The sequence below is a fragment of the Pteropus alecto genome, unplaced genomic scaffold (assembly GCF_000325575.1).
Source record: "Pteropus alecto unplaced genomic scaffold, ASM32557v1 scaffold95, whole genome shotgun sequence".
Lineage (NCBI taxonomy): Eukaryota > Metazoa > Chordata > Mammalia > Chiroptera > Pteropodidae > Pteropus > Pteropus alecto.
The window spans coordinates 18,527,987-18,551,663 of NW_006441071.1; positions in this window are offsets into that span (position 1 = coordinate 18,527,987).

Sequence of the window (23,677 nt, forward strand, 5' to 3'; positions counted from 1 at the left end):
ACATGACAAATATCTAGATATGATCTAATATCAAGTATAATCTATTAGAACCTAACATTCAGAAACTAGTTTTGGACTTTAATGCTAAATATCTTTAACCATTTTAGAAGTGGGAAGATATGGTGCTCTTTGGCTTCAGATTCTGTATATAAAGAGAATAAAAGCAGCAGACAAGTTTATCAAAGTCAGGCCAGTCATCAAGAGGTCAGTGAGAACGATCAGTCCAGAAGAAAATACTCAAGGTGGTGGCCCCTCCAAACTCACAATTGATTCATTAAGAATAGTCAAACTATTAGCGTATTACCATTCTCCAAGACTACCAGTATCTTCTGGTGATCCAGCTTTGAAAAATAATAAGTAATAAAAATAAAACTCACTTTTCACACCTAAGAAGCACCTGTCAAGTAGGTAGGGCAGTGCAGTAAAATGGAACAAGCATATATTTTGGACTTAATTCTACTGGAATCAACCTTGGTTGTAGAATTCTGGCTTCAAGTAATGACACAGTTGTTTATATCAGACTATATTGTATCCTGCTAATAATAATAAAAAGCTCCTAGGAAAATATTTTTTAAATGTGTTTGGAGATATTAGAGAGTGACCAAAAGTAGACAGGAACTGAAATAATCCATCCCTTGAAAGAAGTGATATTGAATGAGTTCCATATGTATACAGCTGTTTTTCTGAGAGCACCATTCTTTCTTTCCAGAGCAAAGGACTAGAACTCAAGCATAAAATGGTAAATTTAATAGACTGAGGAGTCAAATGTCAGAGTCTGGGGTTGCTAGAAAAACTATGAATCGAGGAGGAAACTCCCTGAAAAGGAGGGAACCACAAAGTAGAGAATCCCAAATCTGCATAAAACTTCCTCTCAAAATGTTTGGATGGCTCCTGACTGCATGGGTTTAAGACTCCAAACACTCCAGAGAAAAACAAGGTAAAGAAGGTGAAAGAGTTGACCGGAGGTTTCTGTGGCTACCCACTGCACAAAGTTAGAGTGCTTGGTAAACAACTCAGTCATTCTGTTGAAGTTCTGTTTACTTGAGAAGTAAAAAATCATATTTCATGACTGAGAGATGTTCCTGAGATTAAGGGCAAACCTGATATAGGACTGTTCCACCAAAATCTGAAACCAAGCCTCCAGAAGATCAAGGTGATCTGCTAGTAATTTAAGTGGCTGCTAGAACAATACTCAACACTCTTCAGAGGAACTTGATAGAATCCAAAATCTCCTCACAGTGTCATATACATCATGTCCAGTAGACTCACAGAGAAACATGAAGATATGACTCACGGTTAAAGGAAAAATCAAAAGAAACAGACCCACTGATAAGGATAGATTTTGGAATTAGCACACACAAGAATGAAAAAAATTGAACCTCTGAACAATGTTAAACTATAAGAAAAGATGAATTTCTGAATACAGAAATGGAAATTTCAGGGGAAACATGAAAACTATAAAAGATGAATCCTAAAATTGAAAAAAATATTTGAAATAAAATAATTGATTGTGAAAAAGCCTTTGACAGAATGCAACAGCTATTTCTAATAAAATTTCAACAAAGAGAAATAGATATTTTGTGTGCAGACACAAACACACACATATACACACACTCACTCCCAACTCAGTCTAAGAGTCAACATCTTACTTGATGGAGAAACAGTACAAACATTTCTATTAAGGTCAAGAACAAGGAAAGAATTCTAATATCTACTATCTCCAGTACTACTTAACATTGTACTAGAGGTATTAGCTGATGCAATTACACATAAAGGACAGAATAAAACTATCTCCATTTGCAGATAATATAGTACTATACCAAGAAAGTAGAAAATCAATGATAAAACTCACTCGAATAATAAAAGAATTAGATGAGGTAGCAGATATAAAATTAGCATGCAAAGTCAATATTCTTTACATAACAAATAACAAGTTAGAAGGAAAATAGAAATGAAAACTCAATTCACAATAGCAGCAAGATAAATACTCAGAAATAAACTGAGCCAGTTAAATTCAAAAGCTTTATGAAGTAAATTATGAAAATATCTATAAAAGATATCAATGAAAACTTGTGTAAATAGAAAACATCCCTTCTACTGATTTCTAAAGTCTTACTATTATCAAGATGTACGTTTCCTCAAAGATAACTTACAAATTTAATGTAATCATGAAAATATTTTTTTCCTGGGGCCAGACAAGTGGATACTACAGTTCAAATGGAAAAATAAATATGTGAGAATAACTAGAAAAATAATGATAAAGAAAAGCTATAAGGAGACTCTAGTTCTGCCTAATTTAAATATTCTACAAAAACCTTAAAAATTAATGTGAGTACTAGTGCATGAATTAACAGACAAAGCAATGAATAGACTAGAAAGCCCTGAAATAGACCTAAAGACCTCGAAAGTTAGTAAATGCTACGGATGGCATCTCAAGCCACATATTTTCACACTACTGGAATTGACAGAGATTTCTTATATAGAACTCAAAATATACTAACTTTTCTTAAAATTGTTAACTGGATTTTATCAAAATTAAGAATTACTGCTCAGCATAAGACACTGTTAAGAGAATAAAACTGTAAGTCACAGACTGGAAGAAAATATTCACAATAAATATATCTGACAAATGACTTGTCACCAGAATATATAAAGAACTCGTGCAATTCAATAACAAGACAAACACTCAAATTTAACAATGGCAAAAGATTTACATAGATACAACAGAAAAGAAGCTATACGAATGTCTAATAACCATATAAAAATATGCTAAACATTATTAGTCATCTGAGAAATGCAAATTAAAAACACACTAGAATGACTCACATTGGAAAGATTGATAAAACAAAATGTTGGCTAGAGTGTAGAACAAATGGAACTCAGCTTAGCAGTATAACCACTTTGCGAAATTGGTTAAACATTCTCTTTAAAAAGTTACACATTCATTTATTAAAAGACTTAACAATTGCACATAGATATGTTCCCAAAAGAAATATAAAGAGAGTTGTGCAATATTCATAGCAGTTTTACTCATAATACCCCAACGTCAGTAACAACAATGTCTATCGACAGGCTAATGGATACACAAATTATATGATATATTCATATGCAATACTACTCAACAATAAAAAGGAATGGATTATTAATACATAAAACAAGAAATGAATCTCCAAAGCATCAGGTTAAATGAAAATAGACACAAAGGAGTACATACCGTATGATTCTATTTATATGAAGTTGGGAAAGAGACAAACCTAAGCTAAATTAGAACGATGTTTACCTCTAAAGAGAAAGGGAACTTTCTGGGTGATGGAAATGTTGGCTATCTTGATTGGTGAAATGCATGCAGTCATCAAAATTTATCAAGCTGTACACTTAAAGTCTGTATTTTTATTGTATGCCTCATTTAAACCAATTTAAACCTCATTTAAAACAATTTTTTTTAAACTCTGGCCTCTTTCTGTTAGAACCTTTTTTACTTACATTCTTAATTTGTCTCTCCCGATCTTTTAAATTTTTACCAAGAACAGATTTTAAGGGTTTGTCACCTGCTTCTATAGTTTTAGGGATTTACTTTAAGGAAAGTATAAAAAGTTATAAGTACAAAATTAGGCACACAGCCTAATTAAGCTCCATTAGCTTCATAGTACAACCATTACTGATTGTTACAGACAGTACCTATGGGGAGTTCAAACTCTTTGCAAAGGAAGCCAATATCACTAATAAGCTGTTGTAAACCAGAAAATATAAGAAATATTTTTTTAATTAAAAGAAGTGCTTTCTGGGAAAAAGAGGACCCATTGATTCATCAGCCAAAGGAAGCAGAGAGAAGATGAAAGGAAAAAGGGTTTGGCTTCAGATGAAGAAATAATAGAAGACACAACAATCAAGATGAGTGGACAAAGCCACCTCCATCTTGGTCTCTGGGCTGAAATAGGAAAGCAGAGAGAGACAACCACCAACTGTGTACAGAAGGGGGCAGAATGGAGTGGGAGTGTGGCAATGATGGAGTGGGAGAGATCAAGATATAGAATATGTTTTCTATTTTTGTTTCCTGGGCCTGGACATTTAGACTATAACGTTGCTCCCTTGATTTGGCATAGAAATGTGGCACAAATCATGAATGAACTCTAATAAGAAAAACCCTGACATTTCTGGTATATCTGAAAGATTAGTTATTAAGCAAAACCCTAAATGGAGGATTCTCTATAATAAAAAGATAAACAATATGCAGTGACTCTATGTTCTACTTTCCATGACATAGTTACCATTTATTCCTTTTGTTTCAATACCATGCCTGGTTTAGCATTTTAGTAGTTGAAAGGTATCCCCATTTGGACAATAAATTATATAGTCACCCAAGAATGACATTGCTAGGAAGATTAACCACAGTAACAAATGCAGAAATGCCTAACACATAGTAGGCACTTGGTTAGTGTCTATTCCTGCTACTCTCTCTGAAACTCTCTTTTTTATCAGTAATATTCTCACATGCATTTGCATTTTTATCCCAACGAGTTAAAGTTTTGCTTTGTCTTCTGCCTAGGCATTTGCTGTCTAGGCACAGAGAGTATTTGTTCAGGATTTTACTTAGGTCTGTTCAATTTTCTAGTTAATTGACTTTCTGTTGTTGAAGTGTATTATTACTGCACTTGAGAGAGAATGGTTGATTTTAAAATAAAAACTTTTTTATGGATACTGTGGTTATACAGTTTTAAAATCACAAAATATATATTGTGGATCAAATAGCTTAATATTGTGCTTTCAGATATTATATTATCTTCAGTTTAACATGAAATTTAAAAGAAATTAATAAGACTAAAAACTTTAAGTTAGAAATTAGTTTTTAGCAGTTTACATTTAAAGATCATGCTGTTGGTTGTTCATTTCTTGAAAATTTCAGAAGACATTATATAATAAAGCTGATTTATTTGCATTTTTACTAAGAAAAGTTTTGCTCCCCTTTTGTTGAGGAAAAAGTCAAAATGAACAACTTCCCTGCACTTTAAGAAATATTTTCCTTTCTACAAAAATGTCAAATGACCTAGAGAAATATAAAGTTTTTAAAATTTGTCATTTCTTCGGATTATAGACAAGGAGTTTAAAGTTCTAAAAAAGAAAAATTCTTTTTCCTTATTTTTGCCCTAAAGTAAGAATCTCAAAGTTATCACATACACACACACTTCATTGAGCAACAACGCTAATATCAAATGTTAATGGTTATTCGGTGATCACCCAAAAATGTTGAGGCTTATTTATAAATCATTGCCACATTTTATTAGCAGCTGTTATATCCATTAGACAAACATTTTCTGCTATTTGTGATTGAATGTCTTAATGCAGAAAAATTCTCTTACTTCATTGCTTTCTCCTGGGTAGCTGCTGCTGTGCTAAGCACTGTCACAAACATTATAACTCATTTAATCCTCAAAAATCCAGAAAGAAAAGCATTATATTTCCATTTTTGCAGACTGATACTTTCAAAAATTCTTCAGTTCATGTAGTCGTTTTGTTTGATATTTGACCTTTTTGAAAACAATTTTTATAATTTCTAATTAAATGATGAGTACAAGTTTTTCCTGGAATGGCCACTGAAACTGTTTTTGTGCCATTTCCTACATAAGACTATTGAAGATCAGTTAGGTTAGCCAACATGTAAAATTAAAAGCAAATAAAACATCCTATTCTTAAATCTCACCTTCCTGGAATTCAGGTACATATTCAAAAATATCAACTCGTTTATATCAGAACCAGAAAAGTCTTTTATTCTTTTGTAGATTGCCTGTTCAAACAGAGCTTCAGATTAGAAAAAAAGAGAAGAAAATAACATAAAACCAGAAATGCATCTTATGTATTATGATAGCTTTGAAATTATCTCTCTGCTATCCTAGAATCAAAATAAAATTCATACCAATATTTCTGACTGAGGGAAATTATGAAATGATTTGTTTTCAATATCAGGACCTTGTATTCTTTTGAAGACTCAACAGAATAGAGTTTATCTGGTAGAGAGGGAGGGAACCTCAATCTTAAAGCACAAAAGTGTATGTATCTAGAGGCCTCACTGAAATTGGACAGACTCATAGAGCAGCTTCCATTCTAGTAAAAATTTAAAAATCCATTAGACCTTTAGCATAATGCTCAATGAAGGGTTTCCTTAAATGGAGACTGACTTTAGGTTTTTAAAATCCCAAGACATAATTATTCACTATAATATACTTACTTTGCGAGCTTGTACAAAAAAAAATCCTACTTTTAAAAAATGCTCTTTCATAGGCACATTAAAAAATATGATTACAATTAAACAATTATTCAATGTCTTTTGTTTTGGCCAATTTTCTTTTTAAAACGTGTTTAAAAGGCAGCCTCAAAAGCAATTCATCTATGTCACAGAATGTTTTCTCTGACACAATTCTTACATTCTGCTACGGAACCAGGACACACTCATCTCCTCTACTCTGCTATTTACCATAGAGAGAAGAAAATGAGAATGTAGAAACCTGGCGTCCATCACTCCACTATTAAGTGTTTACACTGTGGTTATATAAATGTGGACTTCAAAAATAACCTGCTTTGAAGCTGAAAAATTAACATTTACTCTGACTTAGGGGTTTTTCAGTATTCTCTTCAAAGCATATATACCTGAATTGTGGTTTTCCTTTAGATATTAACAATTATTTTCTCACTATGAACAGGTTGGAGACTACATCAATCATCTTCCTATCTATGGATTTATCCTTCTGAAGAAGTCATGATGAGACATAGCCACAAACAAATGAAATAGCTTATATATTGTATGAAAAGAAAAGTCATAATTTATACACTGTTCCAACGTAATCTGTCTAATGCGTTCTATGTCAACTACTGGACAGTCATGACACTAGAACTCTAGGTAATTACAAAGAAACTAACTCGTTTTCACAAAAACTCTTCTTCAGTGGCACTATTTCTAAACCTTTCACTACTCGTCAGTTTTCAGACTTTTAGCTGATCAATGTGCCAATGAATATGCAGATTCTGGAACTTCTAACAAGTCTCCAGCTGTTGTCTGACTAGTCCCTGGGTAAAACAGCCTCATTACCTCCTTTATTGTGGAGTTATACTTCTATTAATGTAGCCTCCATTCTTAGTTTCCCAGAATAATTGAACTCTTGACTCACACTGAAATTGTCTTCTAAAATTCTCAGATGTTTTTCATATGAAAATTTACCATATATATTTGATCTAGTCTAATGCTTTTTCACTGATTATTTGAATTTCCATTCATTCTAGTTCAATTTTATTTTGACTTGAGTTTCTCCTTCAAGAATATGAAGTTACTAGCTCTGTCATCTAACATGCAAGTCATCGGCTAAGGTCAGTGTTACCAAATTAAATAAGCATTATCTTTTGTCATAACAGAAGAAGGGTGTGTCTTCTGATGAAAACATTGGAAACTTGAATGATAACTGCTGTGAAAGATATTTTGAAGACAAGATAATAATTCCATAAACATATTGGTGATTAAGCCACATGCTTATGAAATAAATATTTTGGAAACTTTCTGGAAATTAGAAATAGCTAAAAATAAGGGCTTTTTAAAATACAGGTTTCAAGACTGAAAAGGCCAAGAATGTGACAAGATCTGATTGAGTGACCTTTTCTTACAATAAGTAATTCTTTTAAAGGTGGGCCTGCTGAGCTGTCCTGAAGAAGTTGATATAAAAATACTTGCCTGTAGATAGCTACCAATTTACTTGGCCCCTTTAATAAACTCACTACAGCTAGAAAATATTGGGTTTATGGAATACAACCACAGCTTTAGCTTTATTATGGCTAAATGACTACTCTCCATTTAGAAAGTCATCACTAGTTCATAGTGTAAGATTAGACACACAGTGCTCAAGCTGTAATTAGATTCCACAAAAAAATTGTTATTGCAATGTTGTCTGTTTTTAATTTGCTTTCTGAAATAATCATTGTGAACCTTAGATGATCATTGAAAATAAGAAGGTAGCTATAAATGGTAAAGATTGAATAATTTAAATTATATGTATGATTAGTAAAATAACTTGCATTTATGTTGTTTCTAATTAAATGTCTGTCAATAGAAAAATGAATAAATAAATCATGGTCTTTTTAGTGAAATACCAGAAAGCAATAAAAATTAATAAATTAGTGATACATTTTAACATAGATCGATCTTCAAAATATAATGTTGGACAAAAAGAAAGCTGTGAAAAGATATGTTCAGGAAGCTACGATTTAAATAATGTTTAAAAATGTCCAAGTTACTATGAAATTTAGGATTTATACACTAACAGAGAAAAAAACATTAAATACCATAAACATTATTTTCTATGTAAGTGTATAACCTTAAATATATACAGTAATTTGAACATTTTTAAACATTATTTAAATTGAACACCAATTTAAACTGAAAACCAAGTTCAATAAAAAATATTATGAAAAGGAGGTGAGCGATTAAAAAAAGAAATGAAATTTGGAAGATTTTTTAAGTGAGTAATATACATATAGATGCTCATTATATTATTCTTTTATCTTTTTATATAATAGGAAAGTTCCAAAATACAAAAAAAAAATTAATAGCACATTTTTAAAAGAAAATTGACAATATCTCTTACGAGTACTCTGAAAGTAACTCAAATATAGTATAATTTCAGATTTTTTTTTATTAAACAATGAACTTTTTTTCCTAGAAAGGATAGCACAGAGATGTCACTGAGATCATCAAAAATGATGATCATGTTTATATTCTATTAGAATTTTTTGATAAAATGAGATGCGTTATCACAGCATTTGGCCTGTGAAGTTAATGCAAAATATCAACAAATGTCACAATACTAACAGATACTTGCTACATGGTTCATTCACATGTGAGAGTACCTAAATGAACATTATTCATCTCATGATGTAACTCTGCCACAAGTCTTTGAAAATTAAATATTTCACAAAATAGAGTTTTTCAAACAATAAAGAAATAGTCCTGTTGTGTCACTTCTGCATCTCCTGCAACTTGTGTCCCACTGGCTGGCCCAAGCCACCCCCGGACTGTTTTCAGACACTACCAAAATCTACTCAGAGCAGGAAGCTCCCTTAGAAGTTGTTATCTTTTATACTTAATCAAGTTCTTTTTCTGCTCTCTTCCAAAATGTTTCAGAACTTCTAGGTGGGACCTCAGAAACATCCTGCCTACATGTGGGACTCCTGGAGTAAAAACAACCTAAAATTTAGAGTTCACATACCAGCTTGGCATTTAAACTACTTTATTCAATGTAAATGCCCAGGCCCTACTATAGATGATTAGATAAAGAAGCTGTGGTACATATATGCAATGGAATATTACTCAGCCATAAGAAGAGATCAAATACTGCCATTTGTGACAACATGGATGGACCTCGAGATAATCATGATAAGCGAAATAAAACAGAAAAAGTTGAAAACCGCATGATATCACCTCTATGTGGGATATAAACCTAAAAGCAACAAACGAACAGGACAAAGAAACAGATTCGTGGACATAGACAATAGACTAGTGGTTACAAGGGGGCAGGAGGGTGGGAAGGAATGAGGTAGGCGGGGTAAAAGGAATCAAATATAAGGTGACAGAAAGACATCTAACTATGGGAGGGGAACACACAATGCAGTGTGTGTGTGTGTGTGTGTACATACATATATATATATGTATATATATATATATATATATATATATATATATATATATATATATATATATATATATATATATATATATATATATATATATATATATATATATATATATATATATATATATATATATATATATATATATATATATATATATATATATATATATATATATATATATATATATATATATATATATATATATATATATATATATATATATATATATATATATATATATATATATATATATATATATATATATATATATATATATATATATATATATATATATATATATATATATATATATATATATATATATATATATATATATATATATATATATATATATATATATATATATATATATATATATATATATATATATATATATATATATATATATATATATATATATATATATATATATATATATATATATATATATATATATATATATATATATATATATATATATATATATATATATATATATATATATATATATATATATATATATATATATATATATATATATATATATATATATATATATATATATATATATATATATATATATATATATATATATATATATATATATATATATATATATATATATATATATATATATATATATATATATATATATATATATATATATATATATATATATATATATATATATATATATATATATATATATATATATATATATATATATATATATATATATATATATATATATATATATATATATATATATATATATATATATATATATATATATATATATATATATATATATATATATATATATATATATATATATATATATATATATATATATATATATATATATATATATATATATATATATATATATATATATATATATATATAATGTCTTACTGTTAAATTTTACACCTAAAACTTACTGGATTTCATTAACCAATGTCACCAAAAACAAACAACAAACAAACAAAAAAACACCCAGGCCCCATCCCATGCCTACCAAATCAGAATCTCAAGTGATATTTAAGCAGCCAGGTCAGCACCAGGCCAAAGTTTAAGAGCTAGCTCTAGATTCCTCACACTGCATTACCTACTTTCTTCTCCCTTCATAAATTCTCCTGGAATTTATCTTTCAAGTTACAGCTTGAATGTTTCTTCTTCTAGGATGACCTCACTACACACACACACACAGACATGCGGGCATACGCACATACATGTGTTCTTAACTATATTTGTTCTAGATCAGCATTTCCCGCACTGTATTATAAGTGCACTCTAACTCCCTGTATTCCTCTCCTACACCGAAAATACTGTGAAGGCAGGAATTAGGCTTCTCTTGATCACAATTACATTCTTGTTGTCTGGAACAGTGACTGGCACTCAGTAGGTGCACAGTAAATCAATGGTGAACGCATAAATTTAAGTAAATGAGTTAATGCATAAATGTAAGTGAGGTTCAAGGCCATTATGAAGGGGTTGGCTTTTTCCCCACCTGATATCTATGTATTTATCCACGGGAAGTATTATGATGAAGGGGTTGATGAGGAGCAAAGGCTTAACCATCATGCCTCATTACCGCCAGTTGTGTTACTTTGGGCAAGTTACTTCAATCTTCTGTGGTTCTGTTTCCTTCTCTAGGACTGTATGAAGAATAAATGCAGAGTAATAAATGCATAGAAAACACTTGGAACAGTGTCTATCAATAAGTACTTATTATTACACTCAGTATTATATTTTTTACATTCTCTGTATGTAGTTCTCATATCAAACCCAAGATACCTCTCCTTTATAAACATTTGGCAGTGTTATGAAATAAAGTCTTCTCCCAATGTTGAGGACTGCCTGTCCTTCATGAATTACCAACCACATATATTGATAACAGAAAATTACAAATGTCTTTAATCAATAGTTTCCAGCTAGAAAGGAGCTTAGAAAATATGTTTCAGTTTTAAAACAGATGAATGATTTGCCTAACCTATAAACGATTAGTGACAAAGCCTGGCCTAGAATCCAGCTTTTCTGTTTCCCAGTCTTTCCACCCCATCTCATAGCCTTTCATTTCAATTAACTGCTAACTTCTTTATGATCTAGTCCACCCACCATATCCCATAACTGTAGCCCTTCTGTTATTTCCACATGCTCCACCCTCTCTATTTCTGCAATAGATCCTGGTGCATTAGTCTTATCCCCATCAACCTCTATATTTTAAAACTATGGGAAATAGGCAATGAGGAGATACAAAATCAAGTCACAAAAGGTCATAAAGAAGGGTCCAGCCATCAGATTCATCCAATCATAAGAGATGGCCTTAGATAAAGGAAATTTACAGATGCCTCCATTTCAATGACTCTATTTTGCCACTTGGCAGAAACTAAGCATATTTCCCTGCATCCCAACCACCCACTTAAGTACAGAGTATTCTTGAGATATTGCTACCATTTTAATTTATGGATTTGGCATGATACTTTACACTAGACTAGACCATGGATTTGGCTCATGAATACTTTAAACAAGCTTCTAATTGGACCTGCTTCTTAACCCCACCAATGTTTATCATGCATTTCCCATAGCTTATTTATCCAAATATAATTCATCCTTAAACTATAGAATTTAAACACAAAACATTTTGTTTTAAAAAATACCTGAGTAATAATTAACCAAAGATACAGCCTGTCAACTTTTCAATTAATCCTGAATTTTTTCTTCAATTCACACAAAATCATTATTTGTAAACAAATTATGATCTTTATGGTAAATCCTCAACCTTGATACAGCCCTGGCACCAAAATGGTTTATCTTACTCATTTCTGTTATCTTTTGTCACAATCATCACTAAAAGACTACTCATATCCTATATAAAATGTTCCAGGGAGGTAAAAGGACTTGGTTTGTATTTCCATCCCTAAGCTCACAAAAGCAGTGAATCACTTCCCTCCATGAGGTGACAGAAAATAAGTAGATATGCAGAGGCCTGAAACCACTGAGACCATAAATATCCTTGTGGCTCCTTTCCCAAATAGTATCTCTTTGTTATTCAACCATTCTTAGCAGGTCAGACTATTTGGTTTTCAACCATAGATAAGTCTGCCTTAGTTCTTTGTGCTGCTAACTTTTCTTAAACTCCTAGTAACTTCTGAAAAGAGTCTCAGTTTTAAATTTCAAATGCGAATGTAGTCGTCATTGGTGCCCCTTGCCATATACTATTTTCATGTCTCTTTCCAACCTTATGGTCTAATTGTACTTCACTGTCCCTGTTGTGGGTTAATTTGTCCCCCCAAAATATATGTTCAAATCCTAATATGTAATATCTGTGACTGTGACTTTATTTGGAAAAAGAGTCTCTGCAGATGTAATTAAAACAAGGTCATACTAGTTTAAAGTAGGTACTAATCCAATGTGGACCCACATAGGGAAGAAACACATGGGAAGATAGAAGCAGAGAACGGAGTTATGTTTCTGCAAGCCAAGAAATGCCCAGGATTGTTGGTGACCTCCAGAAGGTAGAGAGAGGCACAGAACATAGTCTCACTCAGACCTTCAGAAGAAACCAATCCTCCCAACCCCTGGATTCAGACTTCAAGCCCAGATCTGTGAGAGAATAAATTTGTTATTTTAAGTCACACAGTTTGTAGTCATTGGTTATGGCAGCCCTAGCAAACTAATACCCTTGTGAATATCAGTTATATAACTACTTTCTCCAATAAGCTATAAGGGTAAGTACATGTATTTCTTACCGGCAAAGGCAATTCACTGTTTGTGTGAGACCCTCCAAAATCTTTCCCACTGGCTTAGGTCTCTAATAACCTACCATGGACATGCACTAGACATGTATGAACTAGAACAAAGCCTTTGTTGTTGCAAGCCACTGACATTTAAGATATTTTTTTCATAGCATAATACAGCTTCTCCTAATTTTTCCAGGGGCTATAACTATTATATTCATTAAAAGGATAGAATACCCCGAAAAATGTTAAATTTTTAATAGAAACCTAATCTTACATTTAAATCCAAATGACATAAGTCATAGCACTTAGAAAAAAACACAATTCAGGAAAAACAAAGTCTGCTAGCTAGTGGCTGATTACGCTTCAAAGTGTTCTCATACCTGGAGGAAATCTCTAATTGTGAAATTTCAGGCAATAACCAGCAGGTGGGTCTCTCTGCCACACTTGGAATCATGCCAAGTAGGTGACTATCCATTCAGCTCATGGAAACAGCTACATACTGACTGTGGCCAGGTTATCAAGTACTTTTAACTCTACTCTTTTTTTGTGTGAGGTCTGTGACCCAGGAAATTCAGAGGTTAATGTCTCTGTACTCTAAGATGGTAAAATAGGGAAATGTTTTGAAGGATTGGCTTGAATTCAAATCTCAGCTCCTTCCCACCTTTATGAGCATTTTCCTTCATTTGGCTAGGCATCAGTTTTCACGACTATAAAACAAAGATAATAATTTCATTAGGTTGCTGTGCAAATTAAATGAGATAATCCATGGGAACCGCTTGAGTCAGTGTCTGGCGCAGAGTAAGGTCTTAATCAATGTTAGCAATTGTTATTATAAATGACATAACTTTTTGATGTAGCAGCACAAAACCCAAAGGCTTCTACCATTTTCTGTTTATTATGCATTTTTAGTTCTGAATCTTTCTTCTTCCCTTCTGTATCCCATCCCTGAGCCTTAAGGAGAGCAGCTAGTGGAAAAGCAGGAACCACAGCACGATTAGACCAAATGGAGACAAGAAAATTCTCCCAGAGCAGATTTTGGGAAACCACGAGGTTGATGGCTTGATGGCATCCATGAAAAACAAAATAGTGAGAATAGCAGGATGTAAATGAAAAGAGAGCTCGCCTTTCAACAAACCACTATACTTAGCTATCACAATGGTAGCTTTGCTGTGGGGGAAAATCAAAAATCCGTTTTAAAAATAAACATACTACTCAGTTAAAATTGGTTTCTTTGAGTCATTTTCAAACACTGTAAGCTTTACTTCTTGCTGCAGTGCAAATATGTTCTGTGTATTCTGTTATTTCTTAAAAAAGCAAGTGGCACATGTAAAGATATAATTTCATGCCATTTACCTTCAATGAGAAGTGGTAATACTTCCTAAAAAGCATGTTCACTTTCTAAAAATGTCTTAGCTGAACAGTGAGAGATGGGTAACTTAACGGTGAACCAAAGCTCAGCGGTTCCGAATACAAGAATAAGCAGACATATTTGATTGTACTAAAATTCACAGCAATTCTACTGAATTCAAAAATTGTACTACTGTCCCTTCACTTTGGCATAAATTTGCATCCATCCACATTTTCTGGTCTAGTCACTAATTAACAACAGCATGCATTTGCCAGATGTTTGGCTGGAATTGGGAACACTGTCTATGGTGATGTCGCACACCAAAAATAACTGGCCTTCTCTGAAATACAAATCGTGTCCTCAGTTCACTGGGACTAGGCTCAAAGGAGTCTTAACTGCTTCATACTCAAATGATATTCTATCCTTGAAAGAAATGCATCTTTTAAAAAAATCATTATATAGAGACGTCCAGAGTCAAATAACTATTCAATTGTAAAGCTTTCCCCATGAATCTGTAATAAAGGAAAGTGATACCAAAAGCGTTTGGAAAGCAATATGAAAAATAATACTCCATGTTGCAAACAAACTTCAATTTGTCAACATGGGTTAGATTACTCACTCCACATTTCTGTCCCAGACTTTAATGCAGCGAACGTCTTGGAGAATCAGAAAAGGTGCAGAAACAAGTATACAACATAATGAAAGTAAAATATTTTAAGAAAATACAATATTTCCTCAGCAGAACATAATCACTGACTAGAAGATAACAGCCATTTTATCTTCAATAAATTTGATAAGTTTGAGTTCAAATCTCACTTTTAGCAAAGTAGTCTGTAAGTTCAGTAATTATCAGAAAGTCAATTTACTTTGTTATCAAACATTATCATTCCTAACAGTGTTTGTTCTTGTTTTTTTTTTTTTCTTATTTCTCTTGGCTTTATCGATAGACAATTATTCTTTGGTAGGGTTTAGTGAGGCCAAAGTTATGGGCTCAGTCCCCATGTGGATCCGATAACTCTATGCCACTTTTCAAAAGCACAGACTTTAAGCCTTAGACAAGCTTTCAGAAAATGTGTTTGTTGGTCAGGTAGGGCCAAGTAAAATTAACAGCTAGATGAAAACAACCTATCACAAATACTAAAAAAAATTTAAGGGAGTCTACCTTAATGATTGTAGGTAAGAATATAATCTCCAAAATCAAGGGCTGCAATTCATATCCATTTGCTCAAGCTTTCTATTCTCTTCTTCAAATTAAATGGACCATGAGCCCAAGTGCTTTACGATCTACTGACAATCTCTGTAATTATAAGCATTTTGAGTTTCAAACCTGGAGGATAAAGGCATAGAAAGAAAAAATAAAATATAGAGTGTAGCTAGAAGATCAAGAAAGAGCAGAAAACAAGGCAAAGAGTGAAAAAGGAAGTTGAAAGTTTTAAAGCTGAGATGTGACATCTCTCTTCCACCAAGTATCTGACCATAGGAAGTAACAGATCCAGAAATCATTTTTTTCCCTATGGAAGAACAAAGTTTAATATAGAGATAGTAAAAATTTTCAAAGAAGAGCAAAACAGAGATGTTCCATATCCTATACTGCCATATAACAAATCCATAGAATTTACAACAGCACAGTTCTGAAATAATAAATAAATAGAACAAGAAGATATAGTAGTGAATGGAGAAATTAAAACATTTAGATAAGTACTTATGTCAATTTGGAAATAATAAATTATTTAGTGACTAATGTTTGAGAAATTAGTTCTATACATATAGAACATAAAATTAGACTGATACCACATAACACATTCAAAAGTTAAGTCCAAATAGACCAAAGACATAAATGTAAAAGGGGAAAAAATTATAAAACCTACCAGAAGAAAACGTACAAGAATATATTTGTGACCTCAGGATCAGAGAGATTTTTTCAAACAGACCTATAGAGTACAAGTCATAAAGAGAACAATTTATAGATTAAGCTTCATGGAAATTGCAAAAATTGGGGGATTATCAGGGCTTGCAACACGTATATGCTATTGCCAAAGGAATCAACAGGTATAATCTATAATTTCCAAACTTTCTGCCAGCAGCAATCACACTTCGATACCTTTCAAATTTTTCCAAAAATAATAGCTTTTACACATCAAAATAAATTTAAAAAACTCTATTGACCATTTGTTTAAGAATTCAGTCATACTTCTTTTGATGATATGGTACCTTATCAAGCCTTGAAACCAAGGCTAGGTACCATTTATCTAAAAACTGAGGTCAGGGGAGGATTAATTACAGCAATTATCCTTTCTACCCAAAGAGTGGGAATTAGGGGATACCAATCAATGTGTAGAATAAAGGGGCTTGGAGCTTGAATGCAAGTCAATAAATCTCTTAGAACTTACACAATCCATTTGGTGAACAGTCAAGTAATGTTTAGTCAGGTAAAAGGGAAAAGTGCTTGCTTTTCTTTTTTCTTTTACTGCATCTGTAATCACATATGGTTGCATCCATGAAGAAAGGAATCCTCGAATGGAAGTCACTGAAACCTTGACAGGAAATTCTGAAATGTGCCTAACTAAACACCTATTATTCTAAAATATAAATAATTTTAAATACAATGCATTTTCAGTTTAATTGCTAGTAACAAATATTATGGTTAACCTCCCATAGTTCTTATGCCAGTATTTTTTATTTTTTCCTAGTGTTTTCTTAATAACTTTCTTCTTGGGCACATATTTTTACCCAGGATTTTAAGATGTTCCTGGAAGTCTACATTAAGAGTAAAACTTTGCTGTTTTCAGGACTCAGGCTAATAGAAGGGGTGCATGAGTAATATTTCATGATTCCCAAGCAAGAATGGCTTATGAATGCCATTAAAAAATTTATCATCATCCTTGATTTCAGTCACAACACAAATGACTATGTTGTCTTACTGATTTTAATCCAATTCCAAACTCTTCATGGCTATTTCTTGAGATAGATTCTTCCACAGAAGCCTTTCTAATTTAGGGCCTTCAAGACCAAACTTAATATTCTTAACACTCATATTTAATAGTGTTAATATTCTTAACACTCATATCAATGACTAAATGATTAAATTTTATAAAGATAGAACTGTCCCCTTGCCTCTAACAGATATTTCCCGGAAACAGGCTGCATCAAAGGGATATATAACTTATTTTGCCATCCATGGTTTTACTTTTAATGAAAAACCAGTTGAGAACTTCAGTAAAAAAACGAAAAGCCAGTGGTGGACATAGCAGAATGGTTACAAATAAAGGCTTTTGATCGCAATATGGAAACAGCATAGAATGGTGCTTGGTTTCTGAATGATATGGTCTCTGACCAGACCACCTATGTCCAAATTCTAGATGTCATAGCCTACCTGTACGACCTTAGGTTTAAGGTATTTCAACTCTCTGTGACTCAATTTCCCCCCAAAATAAAAGGAGGATAAGAAAAGTAGCTATCCATAAAGTCGTATAAATTCAAATCACAGGACGATCTGTATTGAACCCTACTACAAGGCAAGATGCATGAGGGCAGGGATTTAGGACTTTGCTTATTGCTATATTCCATCACCAGGAACAGTACCTGGCACTTAGTAGGAATTTGAAACCTTTATTAAATAAAGAATGAACAATGCTAGTGAAAAAACAGCCACCACATTGCTAAAATAATTGTGATTTCACCATTATCATTCTTATCATACTTATCCTAATATTTAGTTCCCAGCTATGTGACCTTAAACTAGATATTTAACCTCTAAGTTTCTCTTGCCTTTTAGAAAGCATGATGAAATAATGGTAAAAATCCTGGCCTAAGAGTCAGGAGTTCAGTTCTAATTCAACAATATACATTATTTGAACCTTGAACAAGTCTCTGCCATTTTGGTAATAAATGAACCGAAAGAATAGTATGATAAATGTCATATTTTTGTTATTAACACTCCTGAGTACAAAAATCATGATAGCTAAACAATGAAAATGTTAATAATTTCAAAAGGATATAATAATTTCACTGAAATCAGTTTTTAATAAGTCAGATATTTCACTGCAAAATGTTGGATTAAGTATCATAGCTAGCTGTAGAAGAGTAATAGAGACCCAGTCAATTTCTAAATTTCTAAGTTATTCTAATTTCTAAATTGAAAACAGTCTAGATATTAAGTGAACTCAATTTTCTAAAAAGCTGTTCTCACAAGCTTATATTCAGCAGATGATTCATAAATTAGACAATATCATATACTAAACACTTAGAGACTATCTCTGACTGCATAGCATCATTACGTCATCTCTATCTGGAATCAGATAAGACAGCTTATTTGCAGTTTTCTGTACATTCGACTAAGTTTTTCTGTTAGAAGAATTTCTAGTTTAAAAGATTTAATAGCCAGAGTACAACCTAATATCATTTATGCTAACTATAACAGTAGAGTTTGCAGAAAAATGCTACAGAAAAATGGTCAAGATTTCCAAAATGAAAATTGTGGAAGCTAGAGACGTATATGTGAGAGTTCGTTATATTATTCTCTTTTGTTTACATTAGAAATTTGTAATAATTTCTTTAAAATTTGACATTAACAAATCTTAACTACCCTCTAATTTTGAAATGGGTTTTTCATTTTCAAAAACCAATAAATAAATCAGGACACTAAGTCTCCCCATGATGTTTTGAGAGACCATAGCATAATAACAAATTTAACTCTCAAAGGTCTTCACATAAATAAAGATGACATGTGATGCAAAGGAAACTAGAAAAATTTATCCAAAAATGCTACAGTCCTATGGTGGAAGTACTTATGGCAGGGACTGGTTCATGTGCAGTCCATGTGGCTGACCATAACCAAAACTGTTTAGACAGTGGTAGCTATAGGAGTTTTACATGAGAGAGGCTGGGGTATGGCAAGCTAGCTGGAAGAGAGAACAAGCTTTCTCCTTTTGTGTCTGCGTTTGTACCTACACTTACTGTTTTGACCAGGCTGCATATTTATTGGTATGTCCCCATGGCATTGCCACAGCAGTGGAGAAACTTCTGGCATGTAAAAATGGCTTTCATTGTTACTAGTGCCTATAAATTATTCTGTATGAAATTCGTCTAGATTTTTCAAAGTCTATGCTACACTCACTGTAGCTTCCACCAAAAAATTGGCACTAATTACACTGAATATATTACAGAATTAGAGGACTAGTCATTTTTCCCTGATTAGTTTCAAATGTATTTGAAAAAATAAAACCTTACCATTTTTACTTGCAATCTAATGGAAGTGAGTATGCAAAAAGAGATGAAAGAGATTACAGAATCATAGAATGTTCATGTTGAAGCCTCTTCATTTTTCTGGCAAGAAATACAAGGCTCAGCTAGGGGGTGATTTGCTTTAAGATCATCACGCTTTAGTTAATGCCACATCAGGATGGGGCCTTGAGCTGCTGGCTCCCAGCTAGTGCTCTCTGTTGCACTAATCATGCCCACAGTTAAGGCTACACCACATGTATGCATGGGTGAATGAAGACTATCAGGCAGGGTTCCTCTGTCGTCCATCTGGGTCTGTTTACACAATCTGAATGTCTCTCATTGCAGAGGTTTAAGATTCTCTTATTCCAGAATAATTACAAAATCAATTCCCCCGGGAGGATGTACCTGTAGCCATTAATGGTGAGCACACAACAAAGGCTACCGACCTTAGAGAGAGCAGGGTCTAATGAACAGAAAGTTCAAGATATTCACCTACGAGTTTTCCTAATAACAGCAGAAGAGTTCTGGAAGCTGTGACTTATGAAAGAAAAACTCTGCCTACTTGACTATTTTCCCTGTGGCTGGCCCTGAAGAACAGTACACTCTTACTCTTATCCGGTTAAAGTACTGTAAAAATATGAGTTGAAATTAAAGTTAGAAACTACCAACATCCAGAATGATCCATTCTATTTAATATCGCTACCTTTCTCTATGACTACAGGTAAACCTTCTGAACATAGCAGATAATCATTCTTATAACTTGTAATTAAATACATTTTCTTCTAACATAATGAATTAGATCTAAAGTTTCAAATTAAATAGTGCCTGTGCCAACTAAAGCTGCTCGGATTCTGGCTCTAGTTAATGATCACATTATATTTAGTCCAGAATTTGTAAAGATTAAAGAAACAATAACCATTTTAGGAATTAAGCTTAGTAGGCATGGGTTTGGAAAAACATACTGGCATTTCACTGGGATTGCTTAAGAACATATATAGTGATTCTTTCATTTAACACAAGCAAACAAACTGAAAAAGCAAAATCAACTTCAGAACAATACTTTGAAAATAAAGTTACTATTAAATGAATTATTTCTATATTCGGCAAGGGTAGCCGATACAGATGTCCACATATGCCGCTTAAATGTGATGTGCTGTGGAAATGCTTTCCACAGAATGTGAATTGAGAGTCGTTAAATACTCTTAGTCTCATCTTTTTTTTTTTCTTAATTTAAAGGAATAAAACACAGAACTCCAAAGGTGTACTCCAGGAAAAACACATAGTAACTCCAAAATGCTGGCATAGGTTCTTGAGCCTACAAAGAACACAGGAAATTTACTTGTTTGAAAAACTGACTTCATTTATATTCACTGCTAAGTGAAAGAAAATTACAATGATCATCACCATCTTTCCTGGAATGGGGTATTTTGATCCTAAAAAAGGTACCCATGCCATATTATGAATAAGGGAGCAAAATTCATCACTCAATTCAGATGTCTTACAGTAGGCTAATTTGCTCACCCTGTTGCAGAAGTTCAATGAGATGGATTGTTCTCAGATCTTGTCCAAGAGTCCTGAATCTTAACAAAATGATACCACTTAGACAGGAGCTACCATATGCAGAAACTTTACACCTCATATTTAACCTAAACAAATTCTAGATAGAGAAGAGAAAGCCGAAGGTTGCCATAGTTAAGTAATGTATCCAGGGACATGCAATTAATAAACAACAGAGATGGGATTAGTACCCAAGCTCCCATTATTCCAACATCATTTCATTTTCATGTCACTATGCTGCCCCATGTGTTTTAATTATATATATTTTTACTTTCTCAACTCGATGAATTACTTTTTTGTTGAAACAGTTCTTCTGGGCCCTAGACATCTACATAAAATACATTTGTCAGAACTAAAAGCTCATCGGCACAAAAAGAGTAAAAATGTGCTTTGTAAAAATCTTTCTTTTTAAGCTAATTTGTTCTCACCCATCCCATCTGAGCTTACACCAAACTTCCTCTGGGAATTCTTTCCTGCTCCCTGAACGGAAGCTCCTGACACATGTTTCCATAGCTCCCATGCACTGCCAAACACATCACACTAGGTTTAAGTGCCTGCTGTAGCCTGTCACCTCACTGGTCTGTAAGTTTTGTCAGAGTACATCCTGAACTTGGTTTAGACCATACTGTGTCCCCAGGCCTAGCACATAATAAAATAAATGGATGAAATAGCATGCTAACCTTGTGGTATTTAAGTTCACGTGGATTTTGGATACTGTTTATTTGTTAATGCCAATTAGAAAAAATAATAAGACTGGAAAAAAGATTTAGGGCTATCTCACAATAAGATGATGAGACGTCACTGTGCCAAGCAAAAAAGAAGAGAATAAAAGAAGAAAAGCATATAGAATATGACATACGTACATATATACAGACATAAAATTGGGCCTCAATGTACAGAGAGAACATTGTCATTCCTGTGAAAAAATATTCCTTAGTATTTCTATCCACTGCGATCAGCATATATCAATTCCAGAACAATGCTGAAAACTAATTCTTGAACAATTTAAGGGAACGGGCATTCAAAGATAATCTGAGACACATGCAAGTCTTTGTTTGTCTATGTCTAATTAAATGGGATATTCTTCTGGACATTTTCGGCCACTAATTGGTTGGAGTAAAATGTGTGTCTGCTGAGCAGATCGCCTGAATACATCTGCCTTCAGCAGTGTCAGAAAGAAAGGGAGAGTCATTAGATGAAGGTTTGCTAATTTGCTTATCGCAGAACTCAATTGGTTATTCCAAATGACTGAAAAGGATTATAAATCCTCTTAGAGTTTAATATGTAGTTCAGAGCTAAACTGGGACAAGGAAGTGATTTTAAAATCTTCACAAATCCTAGTAGAGGGGAAGTGGTAGAGATCTCATGGATGAGACAATAAGAGGTTATTTATACCTACATCTTGAGGGTAGTGTGTCTCATTAAACAAAATGTCTTATCGTCCTAGGTGACTGAAGTTACTGACCCAGGGCACTGAAAATGACAATAGCTAAGTCTACAATTAAGAAAACCACAAACTATGAATCACTACAGATTTACTCAGACACAGGAACACATCCCTTTTCTTTTTAACTGAATAATCAAATGAATGTTTATACGCATTCACCTGGGGGGGAAAAAATCCTATTTTTCAGAAAGGAAATAACATAATAAGATACAGTCTTGTCTCTCACTAGAATCTGCTTATTTTACCAATGCAGACCTACAGACAAAAACAAAGACCTGGTATTAGTAACACCAGGCCAGAAAGGAAAAAAAGAAAGAAAAAGAAAAGATATAGAAGGAAACAAGCTAACAAGGGGCTTAAGAGCAGCAGAGTTCATTTCTCAAGGTCACTGTGGACAACTGGCAATGCAGACAATATGTTATTGTGGACAAGGGGCCAAAACCCCTCTTCCTCCTTTGTTCTATGACCGTGAATCCCTGAAATAAATGAGCAAATGGAGTCTACCCACAAACATTCTACTGGTTCATAATAAAATGCTCTTTTATATTGTCATATAATAACATGATTTTAAGTTATTTTTCTTCTAAGCAACCCCAGATATCGTGTAAAGGTAATAATAAAAAATTATTTCTCTATATTTTTAAAATTATTTTCCAATATCAAAGTGACATGTTGGACTAATCTTCATAT